We start from the raw sequence: 9355 nt of genomic DNA, 5'->3' as shown, positions 1-9355 counted from the left end.
GGTTTGGTTGTGTGTTTAGGTGCGCATGTGTTTGTGTGTGCATGACCGTGCCTGTGCGTAGGCTATGTATGTGGTTGTGTGTGTGTGTGTGTGTGTGTGTGTGTGTGAGTGTGTGCGCTCATTTGTGTGCGAATATAATTGTGTGTGTGTGCGGCCACCCAAGTACTGTGTAAAGTTAAGTCCGGTTGTCAACTGTGGAAAGCGATGTGCCAAGTCTCCAGCTGTGCACGTGTCCCCTGCACCACGGTGGGGGGGTCCTGTCTCTGTAATGTATTACTAAACGTTCAGATCCGGATGACGTCATTGAACCCAGGGAGTGGGGGGGGGGGGGGGGGCGTTCAACATTCAACACAACGGCGAGAGCAACCCCTGTGGAAGGGGAACCGATGTCGTAACCCCGGTGACGCTCAAGACAAGCCTATCACGGCGCTGGATCATACAAGCCGTCTTGGGTGTCTCGGGTGAGCGCCTCATCTCCGAGCAACGGGCGTCAATGTGTTGAGGCGGGGGAGGGGTCTATGGCGTTCAGTGTCCCTCTATAAGTCGTCAGCCCCCCGACGCGGTCTCTGTGGACCGTCATCTATGCATGAAATGCATGGATGTGAACAGTGGTCTTAACACATTTGTAGAAGTTTAATCAATGTTTATTATTCATGAATAATACTGTGTTAATGAGAGCTGTTTCCAGAACCACTTAATAATGACAAACTGTGACCGATGACATGTGACACAATAAGGGGGGGCTGGGGTTGTTCGATCATAAGTCACGATTAAAGTGTATCATGGGAGGGTAACGGGGGAGGGGCTGTGGAAGCGCTCGGTGATTATTGGGGGGTTGAAACGTCCAGCCAGGGTCTTCGCTTCACTGTGCATCTAGGGACTTCTCTCGCTGCCCAGGATGCGACAACATCTCGTAGTTCATGGTTATTTCTAGAATATGCATTCGCTTCGATCTTTTCAGAAAGTAAGGATGCACATTTTGTTGGAATGTATTTGTAATTTTCAGTAGATATTTTTTTTTTATTCATTGCTAACAAGCAATACATGTTTGTAAAATAGACGTCACAGAAAGCTCTGAATGAAAAAATATAAAAGATGTGTAGCCAAGAAAATAGTAAAAGTAAAAAATAAAGCTACATCTTTTTGTTTGGTTACTCCAATATTCTGGCCTGGCTGTGAAATACCAAGGTACTTTAGCTTTGTTGGTTTATATCCAACAAAAAAGATTAAGTACCGGGAAGCTAGGCCTTTTATGCAGAAAAGTTTTTCAAAAATAATACAATAAACGGAAGGACAACTTGACAGCTCCCGCCAACCTGAATGTGCCCATGAATCTCCGTTTCTTCATCGCTTGGGAAGGGAAGGGTTGCCAAACAGTGTGAATATTCTTTGCAATAACACATTGATCTTTTGTGGCCCGTCTTCTGGTCATACTAAGTGGGTTTACTTTTAGAGTGCATGCGTGTGAGGTGCCACCCAGTGTGGATCCCTCAGTTTGTACATGTCTCAATCACTTCAACCAAAGCTTTGAGAGAGAAAATATGTAGGGCGAAATGAAAAGAAAGATAAATGAAAGACTGAAAGACGGAGGGAAATCTAAATAATTCATACGTTATGCTCTTTTAGAGCATCGTACTGGCAGTGATCCAGAATGCAGACACAGTCTGCCAGGCCCTGTAAGAGGTTCTATCGTAGGCCTGTCTCTCCAGTCGTGGAATGATAACTGTTATCTGGCGCCCCGCGAGCTATTTGTCCAAAACATCTCCCCTGTCCGAGAGGGGAAAACACAACACTAGACCTGCTCTCTGTAAAACACAACCTTGTTTTCGTCTTGCACTTTAGAAAGCAACTATCGTTTATCCACTGCAAGGGTGCGTCCCAACAACACCTCCCTCCCCATAGAGCTCTCTATTTATTTTTTGGACAACAATGTGACGTAATGGAACATTTACAGATTGTAGAATGAGAGTATATCATCGATTTATCATATTATTATTATAATTATTTATATATTATGATCATTTTTATGAATACTACTACTAATAATAAGGTGAAAACATTACAGAGCTATATTTATAATCATTCATTTGATTGATCCGTTGCGTTCTTCCTCAAGACAGTTCAGCATTGTACGTTTTCATTCAACATTTATACCATATGAGTTGTTGTCTCTGCCAGAAGTAAAAAACAGAAACCTATTTTATTTCTACTGATGAAATAACAAGGGAATGAACATGTTAATAGTCATGTCATGTGAATGTTCTATTCTCATTGTACTGTACTTTGATACTGCTCTGAATATGTGAAGTGTATTTGCCATTTGACACCTGTTGACTGATTTCATCCAATGTTCTCTGTCTGTAGAACGGTATTTCACACAAATAAAAGAAACACAAATAATAACATGTTTTTTTGCTCCAAATATTGTATATTTTTGTGTGTTGTTTATTTCAGATCTATAACGAATAGAAGGGATCAATTCCAAACGATATTTATTGAAATCCAGATATCATGCCAATTCAGAAAGAAATTATTTAAAACTGATTGATTTCCCAGGGCTTAATGAAGTACTCAATCACATTATTTCATTTCTATGGGCCTTATGGCTGGATGGGACTTTTAGATCACGTCTATTCAGAGGCGGACAGAGTACACAGCTACCTTACTTGAGTAAAAGTACAGATATCCCTTGCTAAATTTTACTCAAGTACAAGTAAAAGTACTACAGTCAGATGTCTACTTAAGTAAAAGTACTGAAGTACTTGTTTTTAAAAGTACTTGAGTATCAAGAGTACAAGAGTACATTTGCTAAATATCGCATTACTACTGCCACAGTGCTTACATTTATGTAAAGAAACGTCCTACATGGAGTTATGAAAAATGTTAATACATTGGAGAATGTAAAAGGAATTGAAAGTAAAATCAAGTCATTTTCATCTTTTTACCATGTTGCTTTATTTAACATTTATCACTTGCCCACTAGGCAAAAGCACAATAGTATACAGTATACTCAGTATACAGTATACTCAAGAACATAAAAACAATTGCTCAGCTTACATAAATATGTAACATCAGAAAAGAAAATTCAGCTAACAATTGTATGTATGTGTGAGTTTCTCTGTTTTTTCATCAATCAAATCAACAATCGTTTCTCATCTAAATCTGACCATGGAGTTGACTTTGGCGGAAAGCGAAGGTGATTGCTGATAGGCTGAAGGCTGTCCTAATCACAGTGGCGCCTGCACAATCCAATCACGTTTGAGAGGGGAAAAACAAATTTAGGGTTTCCGAGATTTTTCTTTTCTCCGTTTATGTTTTATTTTTTAGAAGAAGTAACGGGTACTCATGGTTATGGATAGAAATGTAGCGGAGTAAAGAGTACAATATTTGCCTCTCGAGTAAAGTCATGAGTACTCCCCAAAATTATACTCGAGTAAAGTACAGATCCCTCAAAATTTTACTTAAGTACTGTACTCAAGTAAATGTACTCCGTTACTGTCCGGCTCTGCGTCTGTTGTTCATCTCATAGATAATCATATGTCATATGTTGTATGTGTAAGGCTAAATATATAGAATGCAGCACCTCTAAAGCCACACATCACTCAACACATTTTGCAATTCCCTTTTGGATGCAATTCGGACCCTGCTATTATACTTTACTAAACCACATGAACAATGGAGAGGGATGTCCCTGAGGTTTAATGTGATGCTTAAGGAAGCAAACAGATATTTTACTTAAAATGTACAGTGACATTTAGGGCATTTAGCAGACGCTTTTGTCGAAAGCGACTTACAGTCAGTATATTTGTCAGAATGTCAGAATTTGTCAGTTTGATGAAATGTATATTATATATTTATTATCACACATAGAGCCATTAGTCTTGGATTTATTAATGAGCCAAAAACTGAGATTAATGTGGCTAAATTACCCAAAACAAAGCCAGTTTGTTTGAAATTTAAACAATTTGTAATGATCCTTTAGACAAAATAGTCTATTCATATAAGAGACAAAGGGAATCCAACATATTTCTATGAGAGTTGAACATTAGCCACTACTCTGTTTAAAGTATAAGCCTACATCTTATTCCTTTCGATAAAATATTTCCCCTAATCTTTTTAGAATATTGTTTTTCGTCCTGTCAGCATGATGGTCTCGAACTGGAATGACGCTTTTTATTTTCATTTTTTGTATATTTTCATTCGTTAAAAAATAAATCATTCATAGAGATTGAAATTAGAGATTATTGTCACCATTTTCATCAAAGTTGTATATTTCATTGATACATCTAATGTGGCATGAAAATACCACTAGAGTAGGAAATATCGAGTCAACTCTTACGCAACACATTATGGCTTTAGCCTTTTTTTTTGGTTAAAAAAATCATTATGATGAATTGGAAAGTACAAAAACCAAATTGCTTCAACACTGACAATGGTTAAAATGCTCTATGGATCTCCTGTCAATGGAACGTGCAACCTTGTTCATCAATGATCTTGACCGTGGGGCTGAAGGTCCCTGGATTTTTATGAGACTTTATAAGACTGTATTTGGGAAACTGGGCATTTAAATTCAATTATTTAATATTATGGATCTGCATCTTTCCGTGTTGTACTGTGTGTTGTTTTGTAAAGTCCTTTGAGTTTTGCTATCTTGTGATGTATGTATATGAGGTTTGTGATTGTTTTGTTTGTTGTTTCGTTTTGTGTTTAAGAAAAGATCAAATAAATATGAAACACAAAGAACGTTGTATATTTGTTGGGCTCAGAAAGTTTTTAAGCCCTTTAGTCAATCCCGAACTAGGCCTATACTATCAGCAGAATAAGAAAGGCCAGCCTGATATAACCCCATGCCAAAACTAAAATAACAATACAAATCAAGGATCCAAATTAATATTCAGACTTTTATTGTGTGAATCTTTGATTATCTTTTTGTTTGATTCTCAGAATGTAAATTCTCACTACTAGTGTTTTCCCTTTAACTATATAGCTCATATAGAGCTTCAGCATCCTAAACATGAACACACAAGCCTTTGGCCCTTCTGATTTATGGCCCTGTCGTTCTGCTTAGGGGCAGAGAACAAATAATCTTTTATTATTGTTTCATTTTTTAATGCCTCAAGGTGAACAGAAGTAATCAAAACCCAATAAGGGACACACTATTAATCTTTTCGGTTTGCTATGGAAAAGAGAGAATGTTAGAGAGAGAGATGATGATGATACCACCACCCGCTGACCGGTGAACCATTTGGGCAACCCAAGTGATCAATGGTCATGAAAATGTAGTTTCACATTATTCCATTAATCTGCAAGAAGGGGCCCACAGTCAGGCTGTAGCTTCAGTAAGATAACCTTCACATCACCCAGTCAATCCCACGCCAGACACATGACCTGCATCTGCAATAACCCAGGTGTATTTCACACAATCTCTTAAAGACAACTTTCAAGACCACATCTCTTCACTCTGTGTATCACCAAAGCTCTTCTCATGTCGCTCAGCCCATGGATCACCACTGCTAGACTATAAGGCCTTCCACTGCTTCCTCTCTCGCATTCATTTTAAATGAGCAGGTCGCTGGTAACACTTTACAATGAGGGTACATTCATTCATCAACATTATTAAAAGTTACTGCAGGAATAAGCATACATAGCTTGCATATATTTCCCAGTTAAATAATGGCCTAATAATGATTTTCTTATGGGGTTCATGTTTAAAAATGATGCATGTTCACTAACTTAATGGTGTTGGTGTATGGTGTTCGCAGATATTAATTTATACATAATTGAATAGGGAAAGGGTTCATTTATCAACCAAATCCACCTAATCCCACCCCTAATCCTCAACCCAATGCTAATGCTATATATAATGCTCATTAGTCCATTAACTAATGTTTATTAATGGTTAATAATGTACCCTTACTTTAGAGTAAACAAGTGGCTTGTCACCACCAGTGATGTCACTGTTCAAATGACAAATTTTCTTGGATCGTTGCTGAGAACATATTCTTTGCAAAACCCTCAAATTCAATCGTTTGCAGCTGGGCACACACACTGTCAATTTGCTCCGCGCATTATGCGAGGTGATGACAGTAGGGCTAAGGCTTCTCCTTCAACAAACATAAGCTTGGCTGATACTGAGTCGTACAAGGGTTTGTGATGTTAGTGTACAGATGGTGAATAGATGGATCTATGAGAAGCCGGCGAAGCATGTGATTAAAGACCTGATTTCTTTCTCCCCCTGGAATAAGCATCAGTATGACAACTGGAGCCCTATTTATAATGCATTAGTGATAAACTAATTTGGCCATCATTCACCAAACAGGAACTGAAGTGTGTTTTATTTGTGATTTCTCATTGCCACCAAGGTTATCAGCAGCCTATTCGACTCTGTCCAAAACATATTGTGTCAGGTCAAAGGCTTTAAATATGAATATCATTGTAGGATAATACACTTATTGGTAATGAAAATAAAAAGATAGCAATAGTTGAACTACATTTTTATCCCATTTAATACGGGTCCATTTGGCCTCCAGTTTGGTTTAATCTCAAAACATTGTTTGATCTAAGATTGGTTTCTGTTTGTTATGGTGATGACACTCATTTGAGGTGGGAAATATGAAAACATCACTTAGGTTTTCTATAAAAGCACTTTCAGGACATGACAGCAGACAAATTATTCCTGATACAAATGTAATTAAAAAAACCTCATCTTATAAACCACCATCAACGCACACTTTTTCTTTTCACTAACAAGAGGAAACAGCGTGGTATTGTTCATTGTTCAAATATAAACATAATTACAAACATTTTGTGGCAAAAAGTGACGAAATAATGGATACACCGCTTCTGTACTTCTCGGTTCCTCGTTGATTAGTCTGTTTTTATTAAATATTAAAATAAAATATATTTTACACCAATCCACTTTATGATTCTCAGCTAATTGTTTTATGAAACGGCTGATTAGATTTGCTCCTCTGAATATTTTAAAAGCGCTCTCTCGTACAGCTATAGAGGAGGACACAAACACGCTATCACACAAACACACACACACACACACACACACACACACACACACACACACACACACACACATACACACACCCATACACACCCACACACACACACACACACGCACACATACACACACAAACGCGTTTCCGTACACACACACACACACACACTCCCTCTACAAAACGAATGCCTGGGGAGGCAGCAGAGCAAGATAATATATCTCTGAAACAGCCAATCAGAGTCGACTTAGACCACATACCAACAGCATACCCTTGAGTCTCTATGGGATGCCAGGAGACCATGCACCAAAACATAATTTCCTTCTCAACACTTTTTTTCTCACAAAACAGCCCACCACTGCACCATGGAAACCTCTCTGGCTAGCATGGTGTAACACTTCCTACACTTCCTCCAATCCCAAGGCTAAGTAGCCATGGGGATGTATCAACTGACGTCCATTGAATCAGACCAGTGTTGTCCTGGCCTGTCATTTAGGAACGTCAAACCGTTTGACCCGCAGCCAGGTCAGTGATGTGTGATGGGATGGTTTAGATGAGGAAGAAAGCTGTGGCGTGGAATGGAAGAAGGGTTGTCTCAGGGCTCATTCGCACCAAATCAGGCCTTGTGGCAACAAACACCAGTGCGACCGTTCATTTGATTGTTTGTAGTGCGTTTTAAGCTGCGGCATCAAGGGGCCGCAGTGGCTTGTGAGAAATGACGCAGCCACTTTGACCATCAAGTTGATCTTCAATCAACTTTAGGAGAAACGCAACCCAACGTCACGCTGTGGTGGCCAATCACGTAAACTGGCGATCTGGCCGGATGACGCCCACGGGAAGAACAACGTGAACCATGTAAAGTTAGCATCGTAGCATGCCGCTTTTTACCGAGCAGGTGTGACGATGGAACAGAAACCAATCGCCGCAGTGTTGTCCTTTCCAAAGCCTTACAACCCGGCCATGAGGGAGAGGTTGACGTTCATCATACCAATGGGCCATGAAGTGATACTCCCACATTGCCGCAGACTGGGTATTCACTGCAACGCCTGACTTGGTCTGGATGAGCCCTTACTGTCCATTCACTTGTTATTGTGCTCATCTAGCAGAGCTTCACGCCTTCTTTATTATGTTGTGTCCTTCTGGGCTACAGTGGGTTTGCCTCTTTTTCCCCAGTAAAGCACAGCACAGCATCCTTCAGGAACATTCCCCCGTGCTAAGTCTGTGTTTGTTTGTTGTTTGTTGTGGCGATTGAAACATCATCATCAGCACCATTATAGAGAGGAGAAACGCTCTGACCATCTGTCTGCTTGAGCCCAATCCAATTAAAGGAGTATGTTTCGTCACATTGTTCTCCAATGTATCTCCAGTAGTACGGTACTATGAATGTTCATGCTTGCACCCACACACACACACACATACACAAGTCATCCATGTATATAATGACAATCACACACACACATACATAATTAAGTAGGAAAGTATATGTAAACACACAGATCCAGCCAAACAAAACAGAAGCACACACTTACAAAACAGAAGCACAAGCCGTAAAAAAAACTGAAGGCTGCACACACACACATACACACACACAACACACACACACACACACACACACACACACACACACACACACACACACACACACACACACACACACACACACACACACACACACACACACACACACACACACACACACACACACACACAAACACCACCCTGTGCAAGATCTGTCTAAGACAATTCTCGGGGGCCAGGAAGCGTACTGTTGCCAACTTCTTGATTGAAAAAACCGTCATCAGACTTCCTGATTGAACCAAAACCACATTCCCATGGAGGCAGTTGGTTGACTTTGTGTGTACAATTCTAATCAGAGTGGGTGAGAAGGAGAACCTGCTAAAAGATGTTTCATAACCAACATGTAACGCTATAATTATTTCTACATTTAACTAGAAATACAACAAATAACTTTGGGACTTTACATTTTCAATGGACAATTTCGTGATGTCAGATAGCTGTAAAATCAACCACTTCTAATTTAACTCAGTGTGAAATAAACCAACACGTTCTTGCTTTCCGGCAGTGGAAATTGCCATTGAGGGAGTTTTTTGGAAAGATGGAGGAATTTGGCCAAACACTTTAAAGGCACTTCCTCTGGCTTTTAAGTCCACACAGCTACCGCCGTGTTAACAAACTGTTAGCTTAGATTCTGTTTATCTGGCTGACAATCAAGGCCACATCAAGGGGTCCTACAAGAACTAGCTCAGGCTCGCTCCCTTCCACTGATGCCAGCATTGCCACCGTAACACAGGGACATGGCACGTAAATCCACAATCTAAAAACTTTGC

This window comes from Gadus chalcogrammus, chromosome 6 (assembly GCF_026213295.1).
Source record: "Gadus chalcogrammus isolate NIFS_2021 chromosome 6, NIFS_Gcha_1.0, whole genome shotgun sequence".
Classification (NCBI taxonomy): Eukaryota; Metazoa; Chordata; class Actinopteri; order Gadiformes; family Gadidae; genus Gadus; species Gadus chalcogrammus.
Note: the sequence above shows the minus strand (reverse complement) of the source record.